The sequence below is a fragment of the Wasmannia auropunctata genome, unplaced genomic scaffold, assembly GCF_000956235.1.
Source record: "Wasmannia auropunctata unplaced genomic scaffold, wasmannia.A_1.0 LD336039.1, whole genome shotgun sequence".
In the NCBI taxonomy this organism is placed as follows: domain Eukaryota; kingdom Metazoa; phylum Arthropoda; class Insecta; order Hymenoptera; family Formicidae; genus Wasmannia; species Wasmannia auropunctata.
Window position 1 is genome coordinate 562,309 of NW_012026851.1, and position 11,026 is coordinate 573,334.

Genomic DNA, 11,026 nt, shown 5'->3' on the forward strand with positions numbered 1-11,026 from the left:
CAGACGTGTGCTCTTCCGATAGAGAGAGAGAGAGAGAGAGAGAGAGAGACAGAAACGCCTCTAAAATTATTCAAAATTTGCCGTGATTGTTGCATTCTATACCAATCGTTTTAAACGAAAATCTCTTCACATCGAAGGTCGTCGAAACGAGGCGGAAGAGATAATTTCCAATTCCTTACGCGAACTTCCTTCGTTTGTACGCTCGATCAAAACTTCGATTAGACTGTGCTTATGCTTCAGAGTAATATAGACAAGACACGTTTCACGGAAGATTATTATAGTTTCACAAGTGAGGCAAGTGCGTCGCGATTGCATCTCACTCGGAAAACTTTTCGAAGTATCTTGGTGCAAATAGAACCTAGACCATCCCGTTGTCTCAATCTCCGTTGAACGAACCGACAGCGAGCGAAGTGGTAAGACGCGGTACATCGATACCAGTCCAGTATCCTTTTCAACGCGAGCAAATGTGAAATAAATCTAGCGATCACTTCGATGTTTTCAAAGCTCTATCGTTGAAAATTTTTAAAAGCTCCGAAGGAATTCATGAAACGTAGATTCTCGGAATTTTTTTTATCTCAGAATTCTGAACGCTGTGCGTTATCGTGCATCGACAGTTGCATCTTACAATAATCGTTTCATCGAAGCGAGAATCTCCTCGCTCATCGAAGGTCATCGTGAAGTGAAGCGGGGGAGAGAGAGAGATAGAGAAGGGAAAGAGATTGAAGATCTCGCTTCTCCGCGTGTGAACTTTCGTCGATTCTCGGCCCAGGGGATCAGCTTCTGACGTGATTCATCGAGGTCGCCGGTTGAGCGGGTCAGGGACGAGGAAGGTGGATCGGCTCGTGTACTCGCCCGACTTCAGGTCGACGCACGTCGATGCGCGGCAACCTGGATTTCCGCGCCATTTACCGCGACAACAAGGCTTCGGGCACGCTCGGATGCGTCACACTATCTTCGTCGTCGTCGTGACGATAACGTTTCGCATCGAGTGTGATAACGAGGCCGTCATTGTTGTCGCGTTGTCGTTGCTCGCCGAGAGTTTATCGAACGTTTACGGATTCGCTGTTGCAAGTGCGTCTTTTTGATCGCGGCGCGGGTTCGATCCTTTGAGAGATGCGGGACGAAATCGATCGGAATAGTAGAGTGAATGCCGATTTCTTGAAAGAGTGCAGAGATATTCGTGGATAGAGCATATTTTTATCGGATGTTGAAGCGCGAGATATACATATGATATGTAATAATTGATTACGTCATTAAAAATCGTAAATTGTCCGTACAAAAGAAGAGATAAATGAATTTGTCACAACAGGAGTCACGTACTTTGCTGACTTGAGATTCTTATTCCAGCAGTTACGTAAGGACAAAGGATTATTTGCGATTCCTTTCTACCTGGAGAAATAAATGTATTTATGCAGCAGGAGTATAATTAAGGAATCATTAAAAGTGTAACAATATCATAGTATCGATAACGCGTAATGCAATAACGGCGCCTTGTGAACGAAGAATGAGACAGTGGCAAACCGCTTCCGAAGATACCTTTATTATCTATCGAACTGCGATAACGTTGCACACGCCGACTGACAGGTCATTGTCAATTATCTGCACGAGCGCTTATTAAGGCGCTCGGAGGTTCGTTAAAACGGTATCCCGTCGATTAGACTCGCCGTGGAACAACGTCGGAGCACACCTCCGTTGAGCGTCGCGTCTCCGCTTCTGCCTCTCTTTGTGGTGCGTCTTGAGATACTCTTTCCGTCACGCTCGTCGCCGATCGCCGGAGTCAAAAGGACGGTGGTATAAAGGCGAATGAAATATTGAGGAAATACCGAGGCGCGACACGCAAGACCGATGCGATACGCGTCTGTTCTTTCAACGTTCTTTCGGTGAATGGTGATCGGGTCCCCGAAGAGAAAGATCTCTTCCTTGAGAGAAGGAAGCAAAACACAGCCGACAGAGATACGTTGCCGTTGAACGCGAGCGAAAGGAAGCTTGCTCGTCGAGGAAGATTTATCGTCTCGCAATTCGACATCTTTGCTGAAAAAACCGTCCTGCAGCCAGGTTAGTAAATGGATTTCGCATGCTCACGAATCCTACATATGCTATTACATTCGCAGATATTCGCGCACGCACAGATTTCTATCCGTCATCGATTCATCACGGAACAATAATTTTTCCTAATTACTAAAATATCAAGCAATCAGATTGTCTATTTATGATTTTTTTTTAGCGACTATTGAATTTATCCGATTATTGAAAAAATGTATAATCTTACGTAATTTTCTCTTATCTGTGTGCTTGAGTTTTCTTCGCTTCTCAGAATTTATTAGATTGCGCATTACAAGCATATCGTTCTAATTGCGAAACAGTGCATTGTCGCACTTGTTGAAAATGTGCGAGCCTATATCCGTGGATTAAGCGCGCCTCGTTTAGACGCGCGCGATATGTCCGCGCGTGCGGCGCGGTGAAAACGAGCGGCGCATTGTATGCCATTTGCAGTTGCAAGGTCTAGCTTGTGGAATCGCCCCGCTCGTGCAGCCAGGCGGGTAAACGCACTCGCTCGTTACGGCCGAGGCGAGTACGGCGAGCTGCAGACGTAATGGCCCGTTCGTAAAACGCGAGAGACTTTCGTATTCGGTCGTTATTTCCGCATCAGTCGGCCGGATAATCTCTGCGGATGGCGACCGCCATAAATATCTTACGCGCCCGGCCACATAAATCGCCAGACGCGCTATTTTCGCGCGACGAAAATCATGTCCGTCATCGCGCGCGGCCTCACTTTCTCTCCGGTAACCAACCGAGCGATGAGTTGAGTTCGATGCACACATCCTTTAAGGTTTTATTGATCTTCGTATTCTCTCCTCTCATTGGTTTCACTTTTCACTCGAATTCGCTGAGAAACCTATGCGGGTTCCCAAGTAGAACGCTCTTGCCTATCCCATTCCGATTCGCAACGAAAGATTGCATAAATCGAGGACTATTAACGTGGGCGAAATGTATTCCCGGATACATTGGAAAGCATAGAAAGTGCGATATTATCAGATCTGTTGGACTGAATATTTTCTCGAACCTAAATGCGCCGCATCGTATAACAACGCGACGCATCGCGACGTGATATCTTTGCAAAAGGTTTAGGCGACTTTGACGTTCGCGATGCAGCGAATGCTAATCATGATGATTATGCCATCCGATAATCATGCTAGAGAAAGTACTAACGAGTACAATGAACGGGGCAATTATCGCTGTATTTTATCCATCGCTGAATCATTTGCAGCTGTAATAGCAATAATGCAGCACCGGCACCATGAGTGTGATTACATAAAAAGTAATTAACGTCCGTTACGCGGATGTCTGAGCTCGGCTGAGTGAGTTATCAGCGCCGGCCGATCTTGTTCGTATCGTTATTAATCATTAACACCGTGTTTATCATACTATTTCGAGATCGCGATTCGCGCTGTAGATATGTATACCTAACACAGCGATTTCATCATTAACGGCACTTTTCGTCGCCTCGTTTAACGAAACGTTATTTTTCGCGGGCAGTCGCTGCATAACGTTAACACACCGCGAGAAACGCGATGTTTAGAGCACGATATGTGAGTTGATTATTACGCACAAGCTCCATTATCATCGTGTGCCAAGTTCGTTATACCTATGGAGATTCAGGACAGCGATTAAATCTGAAATTAAAATGAAGTGATTTTGATGTTACGTACAAGTTCGATAAATAAATTATAAAAAATAAATAAACGATAAAAATTTATAAATAATTTAAACTGAAATTTTCGTACTATACAGAAGAAAAGGTTTTTCATTGCGGATTTACATTTACGACTCTTAAACTTTCCACGCTCTACGATTCAATTTTCTATTATATTATATCAGGAAACTACGCTATCGATGCTGAAATAGAAATTTTTGAAAGATTAGTAAGACTTTTTCTGTTTTTTATTTCTATTTTCTTGACTCGTGATTGTAGACAATACACGATATCCGTTGAATATTTTTTTCAGATTTACGAAATCAATTTTCAGCTTTCATAATTTTCCTTCCATGTTGGTTCATATACTTATGTTTTATAATCATTTAGGAAAGATATAATTAATTATATGTTACTTGAGCTATGTTAGTCTTGAGTTATGATTAAGACGATTAGGTAATACAAAATTATTTGATAATAGTGCATGATGTTAAGTGAAAACTATATTCATATATGATATTCCGATTATATTTAAATAGAACGTCAACAAAACTTTTGTGGAATGTGTTACATGTTTCTTTTATCTTTCTTTTCATAATTATATTTATCATCTGGTTTTCTTCAATACACATACAAAGTTAATTTTAATTCAAAAGCACACATTGAAATATTCTTATTTGAACATTATATATTGCCGTTCTTGTTAACAACCAACATTTGAATATGTCATTTTGATACATGAATATTATTTACTGGATCAGTACTAGATCGAATTTCTTTCATGCTGGTCAACGGGATGCAATCACGACATGTAAGACAAGCCACGACAGCAACGGTGCGGCAAGGATATTACTCGTAATTTGCACCATAAGTTTACTTTATTTTATCACGCTTTTATGGACTGAACGATTCATTCGCGTCTCGGAGATATTCTCCAGATAGCCGCGTTGAGAAACGCGCGCAATTAGGCGCGACCACCCGTTAGACGAACGGGACGACTCGACTGTACCATAAAGTAACGCCGCGCAGAAATTCTTCGCGGCACCTGTCGATCGTTCGCCCGTTTTCCCTTTGAGCGTACTTCTCTTTCGCTCAATGGTTTACTCTTCCTCTCGTCTTCGCTCTTCGTTCCCATCGTATCGTATTCGCTTTTATCCGCCCGTATGTTGTCTGTTACCCTAACGGTGCGCTTTTGTCAGCTCCGTTCTTTACGTTCTCTTCCTGCCTTCTTGTGTTCTTCTTTTTATTCATCATCTTCTTTCACACTTCGTGATGCACACTTTTTCTCATTCTTTTTTTTTCGTCGTTTAGTCGTTTAGTGCGACTCTTATCTTCCCGATTTCATACATTTATTTTTCTGACACTTATGTACGTTTATACTGCAGAATTTTTTTGTGCTCATTTTTATGCTCATTTACTGGTTTTATACTTTAACACTGTGCTTTTAGTTCTTTCTACTCGTGTTCTTTGCACGCTCGTTACATTTATTTTTTTTTCTTCTCATTACTCGTAATGCTCCTTGCTCTAACGCGGTTTAATTTCTTCCACGTTTTTTTCTCTTTTGCGTGCACTTTCTAATCCTTTCTGCCTGCAACATGCTTGCCACTGTGATTTCTGCAATTACGTGTTAGCGCCGTTTCACAATCGCTATCTTTATGTCCATTTTAATGTGAATTACGATTAACATTGAACGAAGTATTGAGTGATTAGGATAAGGATTATGACCCATCATTCTTTTTATTTTCTACTATCTCTATAATTGTAATCACGCCAGTTTTGTAATACATGCTCGCGTATCACTTACGCATCTATTTGATGATGCGTGATGCGACATACACATCCCTAACACAGAATTATCATTTTCATTGATGCAACTATGCTTGCGATGGATCGCATATAATAGCTCGTTAAATTCTAAAGATTTGTTATTGTCGGCGATTGTATTTGGATGAGAAGATACCAAGAATCGTGCTTTTATGATGTAATAAAAGTTGGCGCTAAGTCAGCGAAATCAAAAGTGTCAGCGAAGCGAAATGCAAGTGACATTGCAAAGATAAATAACAAATGAGAAATAATCTTGTGAATAAAGTTTCAAAATTTGTTTCGATTGAACGCTGTTCGAATATTCGATTATTTAGATAACGATATTTAAATAATCTAAAATAAAGTTGCTTTAATTTCTGATATTATTCATTCGAATTCTCCAAATTATTTGAATGAAATAAAAATATCAGAAATGTTAGAAATTTAATTTTATTTTCCAGAGTTATTTTAGCATATAAAATTGTTTTTGTTTGTTATTTTTATCAGACTTATTTATTTTCTATTGTATATGTAGAGTAACATTGAAACGCTGAACACGTTATTCTTTCAGTTTGCTCTAAATCACAAAGAAGACATTTCTGGAGAAACAATAGTAGTTTTTATTAAAGTGGCAAGTTTAGTCGAATTCATGTCGTTAGAATCGTTCGCCTTACACTACTCTCGACAGGGAGAGAGATGGAGGGAAAAGTCGATTCTCTTGCTCGCGAACCAGCAAACCTTTTCATTTTCAGTCGACGAATTGCGCGCGTGAAACGATTGCGCAACAGGTGTTGGAAACTGTATTGCGCGTTTTCGTCGATCACGTAGCGCGTAGGTTTGTTGGTAATGACGGTGATATTACGGGAATTAATAGCGTACGTGTATTGGAAACTGATACGTGCACCTATCATGGTGAAGTATGACGTCAGAAGTGGTGAAATCCCCGCAATTCTTGCGCACTTTATATCCGCATGTTAGTTGTTACATATACAATTTTAATTTTTCGTCCATGAAATTAGTTTAGCCCTATAAAACGACAGATAAAACGACTTTACACAGAGACTTTTTCGGTGATTCTAAATATCAGTTTAATATACGCGGATTGTCACAATATCGATTATATCTTTTAGAGTTTTGCCAGGCAGTTTTCCTAAGTTCCAACTCTTTTCAATCCTTCTACGATTTTCACTCATGTATTTTATTTAAACATATGTATATATATTACACGTCTTTATTTTTTCATGCCAACATTTTACTGTTATACATTATCGTTTTTCCTGTTAAAGAAAAAAAAATAATGTATCGTATCTTTTAGTGCAATTGCGATATAGTGTATCGCAAGTAAAACTACGTAAAAATATTTTAAAAATAATACAAGAAAATTTGACCGTTTCATATCATGTTTCAAGTCTATCCATTGTTGGTAATATTGTGCTATCGTTGACGGCCGATGGCAATAAAATTCGTTATTCTCTTAAAAATACTAATTTTTCTTATCTTTTAGATAGACTATTATTATTCATAACATTATATCACATTGTGATAATATAAAAATAAAAAATTCTAAGAAAGATGTTTAATAAAAGTTGCTTCATACATGTATACATATATGGTTAAACTTTACAAAGCTTCAAATCGAAAGACTTACTCAGTCGATAATTATTATAATAATTATTAGATGTATATTTTTTATATATTTTTACTAAATTTCCACTAAATCCCGCGGTTATTCTACTATGGCATAAATAGATATTAATTATATTGATACAAGAACAGCGTTTCATTTGATGTTTCTTTAAGAAACTATGCGTTTACACAGTATGTTTAAAAATAATTAATAACAAGTAAAAATTTGATTGAAAAATGGTGCTTTTTTCAGAGCGCAATTAAATAATAAAATCGTACGCTTTTATTATTTTATGCGTTTTGAAAAATATGTTGTAATAATATATTTAATCTTTCAAATGTATGATTTCAAAAATATAAATTTGAGACGTGATTATTAATTGTAAGATATTTATTGCCAAATGATTCGACATAAAAATACAATTAATATCTTTTTTGAAATTGTTTTCTTATTGTTAGACAAAGTCGATTTTAAATTTGTCGAAAAATTTGTTTTTAAAATCAGCTTGGATAATTCTAAAATTCTTATAGTTTTGTATGCGTTCACAAGCCGGTTTGCCTTACAGTTCGTAGCCGCATTGCTTTATACAATCGTACGAAGCGCGTGATTCTCTCGCGGATGACAATCTTCTCTCGGAGGAAACCGCCGTTTTATGACGGCCATTCGAGCTTGTATCCTACTGTCCGTCGACGACAATTTATCGTCGATGTTCGTCCCCGCTTTATGACTCCTCCGTTTTCTACGAGCGTTCTTTCACTCTCATTCCAGATATATCAGCCTGTATTGATTATGCCAGTAGTAGTCTAAGCGACGTGTTAGTATCGATCGGCGATATAGGTGTGGGCGGAACGCGCACGTTCCAGTTTTCTCGACCCGAATTGCTCGATTTTTTATGTCTATTTAAATTTCACATCGAATTTTTGCGATCTGAACTGCTGCTGTGACTGCGATCGATAGCCCAAAAGAAGTCGCATTGATATGACCGGAAATTTAAAAGGATCAAAAGATTGTAGTGCTAGACATATCTAACTTTTCTGATCAACATTAACCGTATATTTTATTAGTTTCTCCATTGGTCTTAATAATTACAATTTGAGTATGATGTGGTTACATCAAATCAATATAGAAAACAGTTTAAAATATGAGACGTAAAAAATTAATAATAATATTAAATAAGTATTTAGAACATTTTAATTATGAAGACATGTGCATCTCGTTATGCTATTGCTTAGATTTTAATGTTTCCGGTTTTAAAATTTAGTTGTGTTTTAATATTATACACAAATTATTCACTAGGCATTATTGCCTCAATAAACACAGGGTGCAATAAGAGATAATAATTTATCTACAATGATAACTCAGTTTTTTCGTGAAGATTATATTTATAATATCTTTATTCACTTTGCCGTTAATGGAGATGTGTACTTCAAAAAAGATCTATAAGTGCATTTTTATACAATTTAGTTTGTTCAATATTACGTGTATATATTCAATTTTAAAATTTATACAGTAAAGTACACTATACGGTCAGACTATATAATTCTTACGCGTTACACAATTTTTCAGTTAAATCCGAATCTCGTCGTGGTAAGATTTTTTTCTGAAGTATACACCTTAATTAACTTCCCGCAAGAATCGCGGGAACACTGCCAGGCAAGAGTGCCTCTTCCGAAATCAAGCCGTACCAGTGGTAGAGGGGCGGTATCGGTTGGAGCTTAATGACGACGGCCGCGTCGTGTGGCGCAACCCTTCCTAGCGTCCACGTTCGCGCCGTAGGGGCGGGAATTCAAGGGTGGGGAGGGAAACGCTCGAAAAAGGGAGCGCAGTCGCGCGCGGCGAACGGAACGAGTAGTGAGCACCCCCGCACGCGGCGCGTCAGCCGCCCCGTCGTCAGTTTCGGCCGGTCGACGGCGGCCGAAAGTCGCGGTCGCAGATGGACAAGAGAGAACACGAGAGGGCATCAGGCCTGGGCGGATGGACGAAGACCACTGAAGAGGAACACGAGCAAGAGCGAGAGAATGGAACGGCGCGCCGCGGCGAGGGAACGCGACACGGGGAGAAGAGGAAGCGCGTTCAAAAAGGCTCTGTTCGTCAGTGTACGTCGTACGTTTGTTTTCGTGGAATTGGACGGAACCGAGAGCGGAACACCGCGAGAGTCCCATCGTCATTGGGTCGGTCAGAGCTGGTCGCGGCGGGAGGGCGAAAGCGGAACCAGACGCGCTTTTTCGTAATTCGTGCTCAGTACGCGCGCCGCGCTCGGTCCGTGCGCTGTCGTGTTCGCGTGGTCGAGATATTGCCAGTGCTCATCTCCCACGTAAGATGGATGAATCGAGAGAAACTGAGCGTTTGTTCTGTGAAATTGAATTTCTAACACTGAAAAATTCTCTTTTCAATATTTTTACATTCTCTGAATGTTTCTTATAAATAATCGGCAGCGATGTTATGAAATTAAGGCTGATTGGTCGTATTTTATAATATTCTGCAGAAATTAGATTTGTTACATAATTCCCAGTTCATCTGTTGAGAAAATTAAAATTAAAAAAGAGATAGAGAGATGTTCTTAAACTTTGAATTAAGTGTCTAATCTCGGAGTTTAGGGATTTTTAATTTTGTAGTATTTTTATAGTAATAGAATTTTTATCAATTCCTTTCAATTTATCTATCTTTTTGCAGGATTGAAATTTGTTAACCGACTATTGAATGGGAATAGAATTCTCATATTTTATCAGTAACAATCGATTCGTCATCGTTCGCATGTGTATCACTTTTTATCACGAAAAGACAAGCTCGATAAAGTTATCGCATAAAACGCGTTTATTCGAAACAAAGTTCTTTAAATTAACGAAAATTTTGTATTAAGAAATATATTACGTGATGATATTTTATGAAATATTAAATGACAATTTTGCGATACGTGTGTGGAAAATATATTCGTTTTTTTCCAGATATGTGAGAGAACAAAAATTCGCGGCGATAGCCCGCGGATAATGTTGTGTTTATTGACTGGCGTTTCAAATTTAATTATATATGTATATTTTTATATTGGAGGAATTGTGGTCTTTAATGTATGTTATGTGCTAAATTCAAGTAATTTCTTCTATTAAGTGGAAATAAGACACCAAGAATTTACGGCAGTAAAACAACGTGGTAAAATAAAGTCAATATTTTACACGTCACAGGACAAATTTGTCAGACGTATTGGTTTGCTGTCTAATGGACCTCGAGAAATTTTTCTGGAAAGGAATTCTTCAGGTTTGCAAGTTCTCTGTTAGACGGCTGAACAGCGTATCCGGTAAATTTGACGTACGAAACATTAGCCGGTGAAGCAGCACGAGCGCGAAAGAGGGGTGGCCTCGACACGTGTGATACGTAGACACGTGGTGGACGGACGTTGAAAGCTGCAACGCCATTCGACATACGTCGCTTCGTGTTACGTAGCTCTTATCTCTCGGCTTTGTCAAAGGCTTGGCAAATCGCGTTCGATTGCTCTCGTACATGGAATTTAGATTCGACCGCTTCGACCGTGATTATTTCCCTTTTCCGCGAGTGTTTCCTGAATTTTATCTATCTAGGTTCATCACGATACGTCTCCCTCTATTTGCATAATTCATTTTTGTTCAAAATCGATGCCACATACTCCGGAAATTATATGCTCTTCGTCGCATGTTTCCCTTAGTTTCGCCTTGTTCTTTTTTTAAATCAACTGTTTTGTATGCTCTTATCTATTTAAATCGAAATCAATTTACAGTTTAAATTTAAAATCTACAAATATACGAAATTTTTTATATTACTTTTATTAATAGAAATGGGTAAGCGCTGTAAGGTTTTATTTTTTTTATATATATAACACGGAAAATATAAATCTCGTCGAAATTCTGTTCGTTTCTCTCTCTCTCTCTCTC

General features: G+C 38.7%; 1 protein-coding gene across 1 annotated transcript in view; it reads left to right on the forward strand.

Annotated features, from left to right (window-relative positions):
- Positions 1–38: 38 nt before the first annotated feature.
- The window catches only part of LOC105451991, a 48,349-nt gene continuing 37,361 nt past the window's right edge, over positions 39–11,026 (forward strand). The window contains exon 1 of the mRNA XM_011692748.1: positions 39–2,055. The gene's annotated coding sequence lies outside the window, so the exon portion shown is untranslated. The remainder of the gene's footprint in view (positions 2,056–11,026) is intronic.